This window comes from Vulpes lagopus, chromosome 4 (assembly GCF_018345385.1).
Source record: "Vulpes lagopus strain Blue_001 chromosome 4, ASM1834538v1, whole genome shotgun sequence".
NCBI classification, from domain to species: domain Eukaryota; kingdom Metazoa; phylum Chordata; class Mammalia; order Carnivora; family Canidae; genus Vulpes; species Vulpes lagopus.
Genome location: NC_054827.1, coordinates 75,551,552 through 75,563,652, shown reverse-complemented (window position 1 = coordinate 75,563,652; position 12,101 = coordinate 75,551,552). Strand labels below are relative to the sequence as shown.

The following is a 12,101-nucleotide window of genomic DNA, read 5'->3' as shown; positions in this document are numbered from 1 at the left end:
ATGGGGAGTTAAAATGAGGATTTAATCCTTCCTGATTGCATTTACTGACTCCACCCACCTCTAGAGCATTCTCCAGACTCACTCCTCTACATACTTCGGAGTATAAAATCCACTTACTGCTAGTTCACATAAAGAAGTTAATGATATAGTAATAGTAATATGCAGTATGAGTTGAAAGAGATCAATAAAATGCCATTTCCAAGAGCTGAATACAAAATGGAGTTGAACTAGGAAAAGCATTTTCCTAGCACTGTGGCTCTGGGTGAGGAGGTACTGGGATGGGGAATATGCCGTCATGGCATTTCATTTCTGCAAGCAGTCCAGAGGAAACTGCTGGGCTTACTCTCCGTGTAGGCTTTTCCACCCAGTTCTTCATTTCTGTGAACGGACACAGCTATTCCAGCTCAAAGCCTCTCAGCCACCTTTGATTTTTCTCCCCCCTTGTTTGTGGCCAGCCTTCTGATCCAATCAGTTACCAAATCCTGACAATTAGACCTTAGCAAAGTGTTCCCAATCCCTATCGTCCCTTCTAATTCCTCTGTTTTCACTCTAGATTTAATGACCTATCATTTAGAATCCAGAAACTTCCTCCTAATTTCATTGCATTCAACCTCTTCTCCTCTATCTTGTACCCTGCTTGCTATCAGATGAAAAATTCTAAAGAATCATTTGTGTCATGTGCCTCTTCCTCTGTTCAAAAATATCCAGTAGCTCTCCATGATCTGTTAAATTAAGTAGAAATTCCTTAATATGGTTTAAAGTTCTCCACTCTCTGGCTCCAGCCTTCTTTTCTGAGTTTATTTCTCAATTCTTCTGTAAGTATCCCCCTGTCTCCCCAGGCCCCACTCAATTGACATTTTTAAACTTTTTCAAAATCTCAGGGACTGGACACCTGTGATTCTGAAGTTCAGCCAAAGAAGAAATTATCACGGTAAAGTTCTGAAGAGACGGGTCAAATGCAGATTGATAAATATACCTTTATGTTGAAGTATATATGTTAGCTTCTGGAGTTAAGAAACAAATTCCTCTAAGATTGGAATATAATGACAGTTGGATACTCTATAACTGAAGCTGAAGGAAGTAGAATGTTTTTCTTACTCACTCTAAAAAACTGATGAGGCGATGATCCACAGTCCATTAGTGACTAGCTGATAAGCACTGACAAATACTCAAATATCTTCTAGATCTCTTTAGCTAAAATGTGCTTATCTAGGAAATACAATTTGCTAGCATCAAAGGAGGTTTAGAGGAGTGTTAGGACTGGGAACTCTTAGAAGACTTTAACTGCAGTTGTTCAAGAGCTTGTATTCCCAAGATGTCATTGGCTTGGTCTCAATTTAGATGCAGAGAGAAACAAACCAAATATAAAAGAGTAAAGACGTAGAAAGAACCGTAGATAAAATCTTATCCAACAGTTTCATTTCACAGGTAAGAAATCTAAAGTTAAGAGAGGCTGTGATAGGCCAAAGGCACACAGACATTTTGCTATAAATATAGCTAGGATTTACAAATCAGTAAAACATTAGAATAATAAAAAAATTCAGAAGATGTATGCCTGATTGCTTTAAGATCAAGTTCAGGGCAGCCCGGGTGGCGCAGCAGTTTAGCGCTGCCTTCAGCCCAGGGCGTGATCCTGGAGACCCGGGATGGAGGGCCCACGTCGGGCTCCCTGCATGGAGCCTGTTTCTTCCTCTGCCTGCGTCTCTGCCTCTTTCTCTCTGTCTCTCTCATGAATAAGTAAATAAAATCTTAAAAAAAAAAAAAAAGAGAGATCAAGTTCAATATTTAATTCCCCTAATAAGCTGTCTTTGGTTAGCTTTACCCCATACTAGCCACTCCCTTTCTTTATGTTTCAGTATTTTGTATATAGTGTACACTCTATTATCATATGCCTGTTTTGCTTACCTAGTTTTTCATATATGAAAAATACTTTGCTTTATCTCCAAAACCTTTGGTGGAGGGTAATGCTTCAAAACATTTTATTCCAGGAATCATGGTTGAAGATTAATAGATGTTTGTTATATAAACAACAGTCTGGAACAGAATTCACCAGAAAACTGATGCTTATTAAATGCTATTAAAAATATAATATGGCAAAGGATCATGAACCTTTTCTGTGGTTTTTGCACTATCATAATGATCATTCCCATTTTGAATTTAAGGAAAAGGAGGCATACAGAAGATCATGGCAGTAAAAGCTTGTGAATTTCGAAAGCAAAGTGCTACTGGCATTCTGAATTACAGAGATAAACCACTGTATGAACTTTTGTAACCACACCATCATTTGTACTGCTGCGTCAGGCTTTCAAAAGCAGACATGTTTGTTTTGCAGGCAACAGAAGGAGGAAGAAAGCAGAGAGGACGGAGGACGTAGTAGTTATTATAGATTGCCCACGTCACTTAAATTATTTGGAATTATACTAAAGCCTATAGGCCAATCTGGGGAGAACTGATATATTTACAATACTGAACTTTCCAATCAATGAACATGACCTATTTTGCCATTTACTTAGATCATCTTTAATGCTTTTTAATGAGGTTTTTATCATTTTCTCTATTAGAGAATTTGAACTTCATTTTTAGATTAAGCTATAATTACACTTTTTATTTTGAGATAATTGTAGATTCATATGTACTTGTAAGCAATAACAGATTCATCCTGTGTCCCTTTTATACCTTTCCTCAAAAATAATATCTTGTAAAACTGTATTAGAATATGATAGTGCTCTAGTTAAGATACAGAACATTTCCATCGCCACAAATATAACTCATGTAGCCCTTTTATAGCCATGCCTGCTTGCCCCTCTCACACCCCTGGCAACCACTAATCTATTTTCCATTTTCTCTAATTTTGTCATTTCAAGAAGGTACATAAATGGAATTATACAATATGTAACCTTTCGGGATTGGCTTTTTCACTCATCCTAGTTCTTTGGAGATTTATCCAGGTTGTTTTGTATCGATAGCTTGTTCCTTTTTATTACTGAGTACTATTCCATGCTATGGATGTACTAGTTTGTTTAACCATTCACCTGTTGAAGGACGTCTGGGTTGTTTCCAGTTTTTTGGCTATTATGCTTAAAGCTGCTATAAACATTCACGCACAAATTTTTGTGTGAGATAATCTTCATTTTTCTGGGATAAATGCCCAAGACTGCAACTGCTGGCTAAATATTAGTTCTATGCTTAGTTTTTAAAGATACTGCCACACTATTTTCCAGAGTCACTGTACCACCAGATGGCCAACCATGTCAATGTAACTGAGTTCCAGGAAAAACCTGGACACGAAGGCTCAGGTGAGCTTCCCCGGTTTGCAATACTCCATGTGTATTCTCACACACTGTTGTTGAAAGAAGACAGCACTCTTCGTGACTTGACTGGATGAGGACCATTGGAAACTCATCCTTGGAACTTTCCTACACTGTGACTTTCATGTCTCTTCCTCGACTGATTTTAATATATACCCTTTTGCTATACTAGACTGTCACTGTGATTGTAACAGCTTTCAGTGAGTTCTGTGAGTACTTCTGGCAAATGATCAAACCTGAAGGTAGTCTTAGGGACATCTCGTTGCAGTTGGTATCAGAAGTGACAGTGGTCTTGGGACTCTAGAAATTGATATCAACAAAAAAATCTCACTGGGATTTTTGACAGGAATTATGTTATACCTGTACATCAATTTGGAGAGAAATAACATCTTTACTATGTTGAGTGGTTGCACCTTCAAACATGATATATCTTAGCTTTTTAGCGCTGCATATTTGGTGACGCTACTATAACTGGATCTTTAACAGCTTGTCGTTGGCATATGGAAATACAATTGACTTTTGTATGATGATTTAGTATCCAGCAGCCTTGCTAAATTATACCTTTCTCCAAAAGATTTATCTACAGATTTTGAATTTTCTAAATAAACAATAATATCATTTGAAAAAACTACAGGTTTTTTTTTTTTTCTAATTCTTAGAGCTTTTGTTTCCTCCAGCTATAACTTAAGGAAAACTTTTAAAATGGCCTCAACTGTATTTATGCCATTAATTATTGAAATGGGTAAAACATCACACAAAAGCAAATTATTATAAATAACATAAAACTGGCAATGAAAAGACCAAGTTTTCTATTTTGATTGATTTCTTGATGTTAGACTTAAAAAAAGACCTAGCTCTGTCAGGTAATGTCATCTAGTTGCTGACTGTTGGTCATGAAAGCTCTCTGTTACCTTAAAACAGACACTGACAGCTTCTGGAGTGTCAGTTACTCTCCTACACTGTAATTTCTTTTCATACTAGTTAGTAATGGAGAAATAGACTCTTTTTGTTCCCTTCAGCCTCCAAGCCTAGAGTTGCCCTCACGCTGTCTGGTAATACTTTAATTTCCTTACCAGTTCTCTCTCCCAATGATTTCCTCTCTGAGTATCGTAAGTGGAAAAAAAAAAAAAAATCCCAGGATGCAACTGCCTTGCACATGGCAAGAATCTCTAAAGGATCCTGAACTTATTTTACAACAGCATTAGTACAGAAAGAATAACATCTTCCATTCAGATAAAGATGCATTGATTTTTACTCATATATATTTACAAATATATAAACATAGTAAATTCCTACTATGGACTAGTTTAGAAAATGACACAAAAACATATTGGACAGAACTGATTACTAAAGACCACATAATATTTCAAATAGGAAAAATTCATGAGCACTTAAATTAACATTAAGTTCCACTAGGGACTGATTTACAACAAAGATTGAACAGAATCAGATATGGCTAAATAGTTACTAGAAACAGTTATGAAAATTATTTACATTTATAATCCTTAATGCGTTTATACTGAATTTCATTTAAAAAAAATCCAAAACTCTAATTGGGTTTTCCAGACAGATTCTTTCTTCTACAACTGTCCAGAAGAATTGTAGGCTGAAATTTTTCATTATTGCTCAAGGAATTTCTTCTCAGGAATTACATACTTGTGGGTTTGTAAATTCCTTTCCTCTCCTCTCCTGTCCTCCTCTCCCCTCCTCTCCTTCTCTCCTTCTCCTTCCCCTCCCTCCCTCCCTTCCTTCCTTCCTTCCTTCCTTCCTTCCTTCCTTCCTTCCTTCCTTCCTTCCCTCTTTTTATGAGAGAGAGAGAGAGAGAGTAGGAGAGGGAGAGGGGAGAGAGAATCTTAAGCAGGCTCTATGCCCAGTGCAGAGCCCAACTTGGGGCTTGATCTCGACTTGAGATCACGACCTGAGCTGAAATCAAGAGTTGGACACTTGGCTGAATGAACCTCCCAGATACCCCTAGGTTTGTAAAAACTTTTCATTGAGGTTTGAGATGCTGTAATGGATGGAAAGTATATTTTTCATGAGTTACAAAATTCGGCAAGTACCTGTTATTCTCACTTCTTTGTTTTGCATACTGGCTCTAAGTAACATTATAAATGTAATTATCATTTAATTATAAATATAATTAAAAGGTACTTCCCCCCAAGTATTTTATTTTTTACTTTTTAATTAAAATATTTTATCTATTTATTTTAGAGAGAGAGTGTGTGAGAAGGGGGAGGGGCAGAGAGTGAGAGAGCATCCTAAGCCGACTCCACATTGATCAAACATGGGGCTTGATCCTAGGACCCTGGTATCACGACCTGAACCAAAACCAAGAGTTGGGTGCTTAACCAACTGAGCTACCCAGGTGCCCCATCCCTGAAGTATTTTCAAATCCCAGTGAGAATTGTTACTTGGATCTTGTTAAAGTAGCAATGGATAGGCTTGATTTCCCAAATAATCTCACATATATCCTTTGGTATCACTGATCGGTGGGTAGAATCTATTATTTTATTTCTACTCCACAGACAAATTTTTAAAAAGATTTTATTTATCTATTCATGAGAGACAGAGAGAGGCAGAGATATAGGCAGAGGGAGAAGCAGGCTCCATGCAGGGAGCCCGATGTGGGACTTGATCCCAGGACTCCAGGATCACGCCCTGGGCCGAAGGCAGATGCTAAGCCGCTGAGCCACCCAGGTGTCCCTACAGACAAAACTTAAAAAGTCATACTGATGGGAAAGTCCATGAATCAACTTACAAGATTAACTAAGGTGGAGGATTCATCTGCACAGTAAAAAAGAAAGATGTTGATTATTGAAAAAAAGATGTCTTCAGTTAGTCAGATTTCAATGTTTCTGGGTCAACAATTATATCCATTAGTAGAAAAATGAGGACTGTGGAAAATTTGCCTAAAAGAAGTTGCAAATGAAGGAAAACCTAGATTATTAAGACAAAAGCACTTTAGTAGTTCCATTATTAAAGAATGCTATAACCCATATACTAGAAAAAATATATTTACAAGTTGTGAAAAGGGGGGCTAAAAGCTATATACTTTTACACTATACTTACACACTATTAAATCACCATATACCTTTATGGTGATTTAATAGTGAAAAAATTTAATAATATTATGTAAGAAAATAGTAGCAGAATTACTTTTGCTTGTTTAATAGTTACTTATCCATATCTGCTATTGAAAAAAGCATCTGAGATGACATATATATATATATATATATATATATATATATATAAATAATAGGGCAGAAGAAAAAGGAGTAAAGAACAAAAGGAGTAAGAGAAATCAGATAATGGCAAGCATAAGGTGAGACTAATTCATAAGGCTGACTAATACAAAGACCTGTAAAATTGATGGATGATGACCAATTTAAAAAAGATTATTTAAATTCAATTTGCCAACATGTATAACACCCAGTGTTCATCTCATCATGTGCCTTCCTTAGTGCCTGTCACCCAGTTACCCTGTCCTCCTGCCCACCTCCCCTTCTGCAACCCTTTGTTACCATGACCAAAATTTGACTGAGCTTCCTATTAACCAATACAAAGAAGGTTATACAACTGATCACGATGCACTGTATTTAGGTGGTAAAAGCAAACCAGTTGTGGGGAACACCTGTTTTTTATACTGGTGTCCTTGGTGAGGACTTACAACACAACACTACAAAGCAACTTGGGAGAAGTAAATCAGAGGAGATCCAAATGATGTGTTTTAGGTGACCTGATAGTGTGTAATAGCTTGGCTTGTTCAGGAGAAAAATTAATCATGTCTAAAGGAATGGATGGACTGTAGCTCCTTTATACAACTTGGTTATTTTTTTAACGATTTTTTGTTTAAAGATTTATTTACTTATTTTTATTTATGATAGACACACACACACACACAGAGAAAGAGGGAGAGACACGGAAGGAGGGAGAAGCAGGCTCCATGCCGGGAGCCCGACAGGGGACTCGATCCCGGGACTCCAGGATCGCACCCCGGGCCAAAGGCAGGTGCCAAACTGCTGGCCACCCAGGGATCCCCCAACTCGGTTATTTTTTAGATAGTTGTATTACTTATATTTTTGCCCAATAAGATTTGAGCAACAGAAAGTCTGAGGTTACATTATCTGGCAGAACTTGGATGACATTATTTTTTCTATTTTGGGGCCATCAATATGCTTTAATATCTACTCCAGAGGTTATGAAGCCTAACCAGGGTATGTGCCCAATAGATGATTCCTCTTTCTATAAAAAATAGGGGCTGGGCAGCCTGGGTGGCTTAGCGGTTTAGCACTGCCTTCAGCCCAGGGCGTGATCCTGGAGTCCCGGGATCGAGGTCCACTTCAGGCTCGCTGCATGGAGCCTGCTTTTCCTTCTATGTCTCTGCCTCTCTCTGTGTCTCTCATAAATAAATAAAATCTTTAAAAAAAAAAAGAAAAGAAAATAACTCTTAATGTCATTGGTTAGCTCAATATTCCTAAGAAATCTGTGTCCCTGTTCTTTCTTTAGATTCATATCACTATCGTTTTTGCTAAAAAAGCAACTCGTATGTGTCCTGACTGAGGGAAGTGAGCACTTGCTCTCAGCTGACTATGGACAGCAATCTTTCATAAACCATAAATGCAAGCCTATTGAAGAAAAAGCCTCAAGGTCAGTGCTTCTAACTTTAGACAGCTAATCAATAGGTCATTTCCTAAACATGAGGCTTCTGTGCATCCACTCCAGATCAGTATTTTTAAAAAGAATAGTTTTCTTCCAACATAGTGCAATAAGCTTGTTGTAGACTTACAACATTTTCAGAATGTTGTAAAAGAAATCTTGTAAGAGAAAGCAACATTTTCACTTTCATATAACTCACGTCTCTTCCTCACATGAAAGAGCAGCTAAAAGGATGAAGGGCAGCATGGCCTCAGTGAAATATGCTGAATTGTAAAAATCTTGATTCTCGTCTTTAAAGGTGAAATAGTGAAAATGTTAAGAATCTGGGATGACATAATTCCCAAGACACTGAAATGTAGTACCCACAGTAATTATTAGAGAACATTTTTTGAAATTCTGGGAATGATTTTTGCTTAAAATTTAAACTTATATTTTATATATATGCAAGTCAAAACACTGCATTTACTTTATAACTGATAGTACTTTGTGCTTTATTTTAGATTTACCGTGGACCTACCTAAATTATAACAGTTCAAGTTTTATGACCACAGAGAAAATATCCAACTTATTCAGAAAAGTGAGTATCTTACAAATTAAAGTTGTAATTAAAGAAAGCAGTTCTATAAAAAAGAATTTCATTAAAAGTCAGTATTACTATTCATAACTCTGGATTTAAAAAATTCTTTTCTCATAGTTCAGACAGCCTTGTGGACAGTGATACCAGCTCATAATTACATATTTAAAAAGAGGATTATGTACTTAAAAACTATCAAATTATATAATAAGACAAATAAGATGTATCATTATGAAGTATAGTAACTCTGCACTTTGAAAAATTACCCCTAAAAATAACTGGATTAATCTTACAAGGCAAATTAAAACTTCTGGATTAAAATTACTTTAGGTTTTCACAAGGGGAAAAATAAGAATCTTTATATTTCTTAATCTAACTATTCTTGTATTATTCAATAACCTATCAAAAAGGAAAAGAAAAAGAAAAAGAAAAAATCTTACTTTTTAATGAGGTCTCTGGTTAAACAATTTAAATAGTGAAGTTTTAGGCCCCAGAGCAAGACTATACAAATTTAAAACCACTAGAAATGTTGACAGATGCTTAATTACAGTGTTACATATGGTGGAAAACATACACAATTTGAGTGGATATTTTTATGAACAATTATCATTTAAAACAACTTTGGAAATAAAATTCATTTGTGACTATGTCATTCTTAATAAAATTGTTCTGCTTAGTCAGTATTTTTTTTTTTTTTATTTCTACTTACCTAAATTCATCACAATTTTTGCAAGTAAATTCAAACATGAGGATATTCTTTTGGTTAGCAATTCAAGTTCCAAATTTTCTTTTATTAAAAATATAAAATTTAGTGATAAATTATGTATAGTGATGTGATTCTGAGGTTTTAGACTGAGAAATGAAAAGCACTGATTTGAATGTATTCTAAGAAAACGAACCCAGAAGTATTAAATTTAAAAATAAATTTTATTTTAAAAATAAACTTCAAACTCACAAAAAGTTGCAAAAATAATACAGTTGACTCCTACATATCTCTAACCCAGATTTCCAATTTTTAAAAATATTTGTGACATTTGTTTTATTATTTACTTTTTCACTTTGTGTACATATATACATATGTATATACACAAATACTATTTTTTTCTGAACTATTTGAGAGTAGGGTATAAATATCACATCCTTTAGTATGTATTTCCTACCAACAATGAAATTCTGTTATGTTATCAAATTCAGATTTTACACTGATAGGATATATTTTTTACTCTACCATTTGTATGCCGATTTTGCCAGTTGTACATAAGGCATTTTGTCTAGCACAGAATAGAGTCCAGGATCACATAGTGAAAACTATGAAGGTTTATTTTTATTTATATATTTATTTTTAGAAAACTATGAAGGTTTAATAATTATTTCCTTTTATTTCTGTTTTTTTTTTATAGATCTTTATTTATTTTTTTTTTTAAAGATTTTATTTATTTATTCATGAGACACAGAGAGAGAGGCAGAGACACAAGCAGAGGGAGAAGCAGGCTCCATGCAGGGAGCCCGATGTGGGACTCGATCCCGGGTCTCCAGGATCATGTTCTGGGCTGAAGGCAGATACTCAACCACTGAGCCACCCAGGTGCCCCTTTTATAGATCTTTAAAAAGATAGTTTCATTTGGTTTCAATTTGAAACTTCAGAATGACAACACAAATTCTATCACTATGTTCTATGATAGTTTTAGTCAATTATCTGCATAAAAACATAAGAATATGATGAAAATATTCCTGTTTAAGGAATATCTGCCAGCGACTAACAAATATCCATTTGACTCTATTTTATAAAGAAGCTTGCAATTCAGAAAGAAGAAAATTCCTGACTATTTCAAGGCATGCCTTCCTGGGATTTCCTTGCTAGCTCTTGGAAGGTTATTTGAATTAAAATTTAAAATCAGTCAAGTATTCTATTTGCTAGAAATTCTAGTAAAATATTTATTTGATGGAGAGGAGACTGAAATCAGTGTCTAAAGTCAAGTTTCTAAAATATTTGAGGCTTATATTCAACTATGACAATTTTCTTCCATACCCATTAGAAAATACAGAATTAACTACATACATGGTTGCTGATGGCCTAGAAATAGTTTACACAGCTGAACTGAGGGACTTAAAATTTAAGATCTATTTCTGGCTACTCTATCAATATGCATGAAATTCTAGATAAGCCATTTAACTTTGATTTGTCCCAAATTCTCTATTCCTAAAAGCAGAAAAATAATCTGCCATACAGATATATTGCTAGGTTTTCAGTCACTCTAGTGAAATCATAATATTAAATATATCAAAGGTTACAAAGAATCATGATAAATATTACAAAGAGTAATGATAAATAAACTATGCCTGGGAGAGCAAAGAAAGGATTTTACTGCTTAAACCTATGTTTGTTTTAAGAAAAAGTAGAAAACATGAAAGAAAAAAACCAGAAATCACCAGGCATTCTACCAACCACAAATAACAGCCTGGAATAGATTATTTTACTCATTTTTCCCCTATACATAAGCACATGTTTGCTTGTTTTCAAAATGCATTACTTTCAGAACATAAAAAACCATAGTTCAACACAAGTACATTAAAAATACTATACTGAAGGTTCTTGTTCTACTAGTCAGTTAACCGTTGGTAATAATGATAAACTCTGGACAAAATGTAACACATGGAAGAACCACCTAAAGCAGATAGATACTGAAGGGGATTAAACCTTTCAATTAGGGGATCTACACTGGGTAGCTCTTCACCCCAAAGAATTTTTTTCTTCAAGGTACAGAATGGTTAGAACCCAAGCAAAAGGCTGCAGTTATTGGCCTGCCATATCCAGAGATGGAACTGGGGGATACCAGAACTGCTACCCTACCACAGAGGGGAAGTTCGAAATCCACGTACAAGTTGTTTTCAGTTGAATTCTGAACTGTGTTCGCAGGGAGAAGACTCCAAGGAACTGGTAGAAGGCTGTCAGTTTAGAGAGGCTGGATTAACTAACCCCTTGGTCTTTCCACTGTGAAACCCAGAAGGAGTAAAGATAATCTGTCAGGTCCAAAGTTTTCACCTAAACCTAAGGGAAAAACTCACCATAACAAAGTGTCAAACTACATCTGAAGAAACTCAAGGTCATTGACAGAATCGAAAAAACTCAACGACTCACCACCATAATGTCCATATAACAAAAACTTACTAGATAGGCAGGAAAAAAAAGAGTAAACAGTGATCCGAAGTGAAGGGGTGGGGATGGCAGGACAAAACAATAGAAATGGACCTAAAGATGACCCAGACAGAGGGCCTGGCTGGCTCAGTGGCTGAGAGTCTGCCTACATGATCCTGGGGTCTTGGGATCGAGTCCCACATCAGGTTCCCGGCACGGAGCCTGCTTATTTCTCTGCCTATGTCTGCCTCTCTCTCTCTTTGTCTCTCATTAATAAATAAATAAAATCTTAAAAAAAAAAAAAGATGACCCAGGCATTAGAATTAGCAAACCAAAACTTGAAAGCAATTGTTATAAATATGTCCAAGAACTTAAAGAAATGGCTCTAATGAGTGAAAGATATTTTAACAGACAAATAAAAACCTTA

At 35.6% G+C, this 12,101-nt stretch overlaps 1 protein-coding gene and 1 long non-coding RNA gene across 8 annotated transcripts in view; one reads left to right on the top strand and one right to left on the bottom strand.

Annotated features, from left to right (window-relative positions):
• Nucleotides 1–12,101, bottom strand: part of FAM172A (family with sequence similarity 172 member A) — a 418,896-nt gene that overhangs the window by 14,910 nt on the left and 391,885 nt on the right. The window lies entirely within an intron of this gene.
• Nucleotides 7,695–12,101, top strand: part of LOC121489517 — a 29,692-nt gene continuing 25,285 nt past the window's right edge. Inside the window, exons 1-2 of the long non-coding RNA XR_005987352.1 lie at nt 7,695–7,955; nt 8,465–8,541. This is a non-coding gene — a long non-coding RNA (uncharacterized LOC121489517). The remainder of the gene's footprint in view (nt 7,956–8,464; nt 8,542–12,101) is intronic.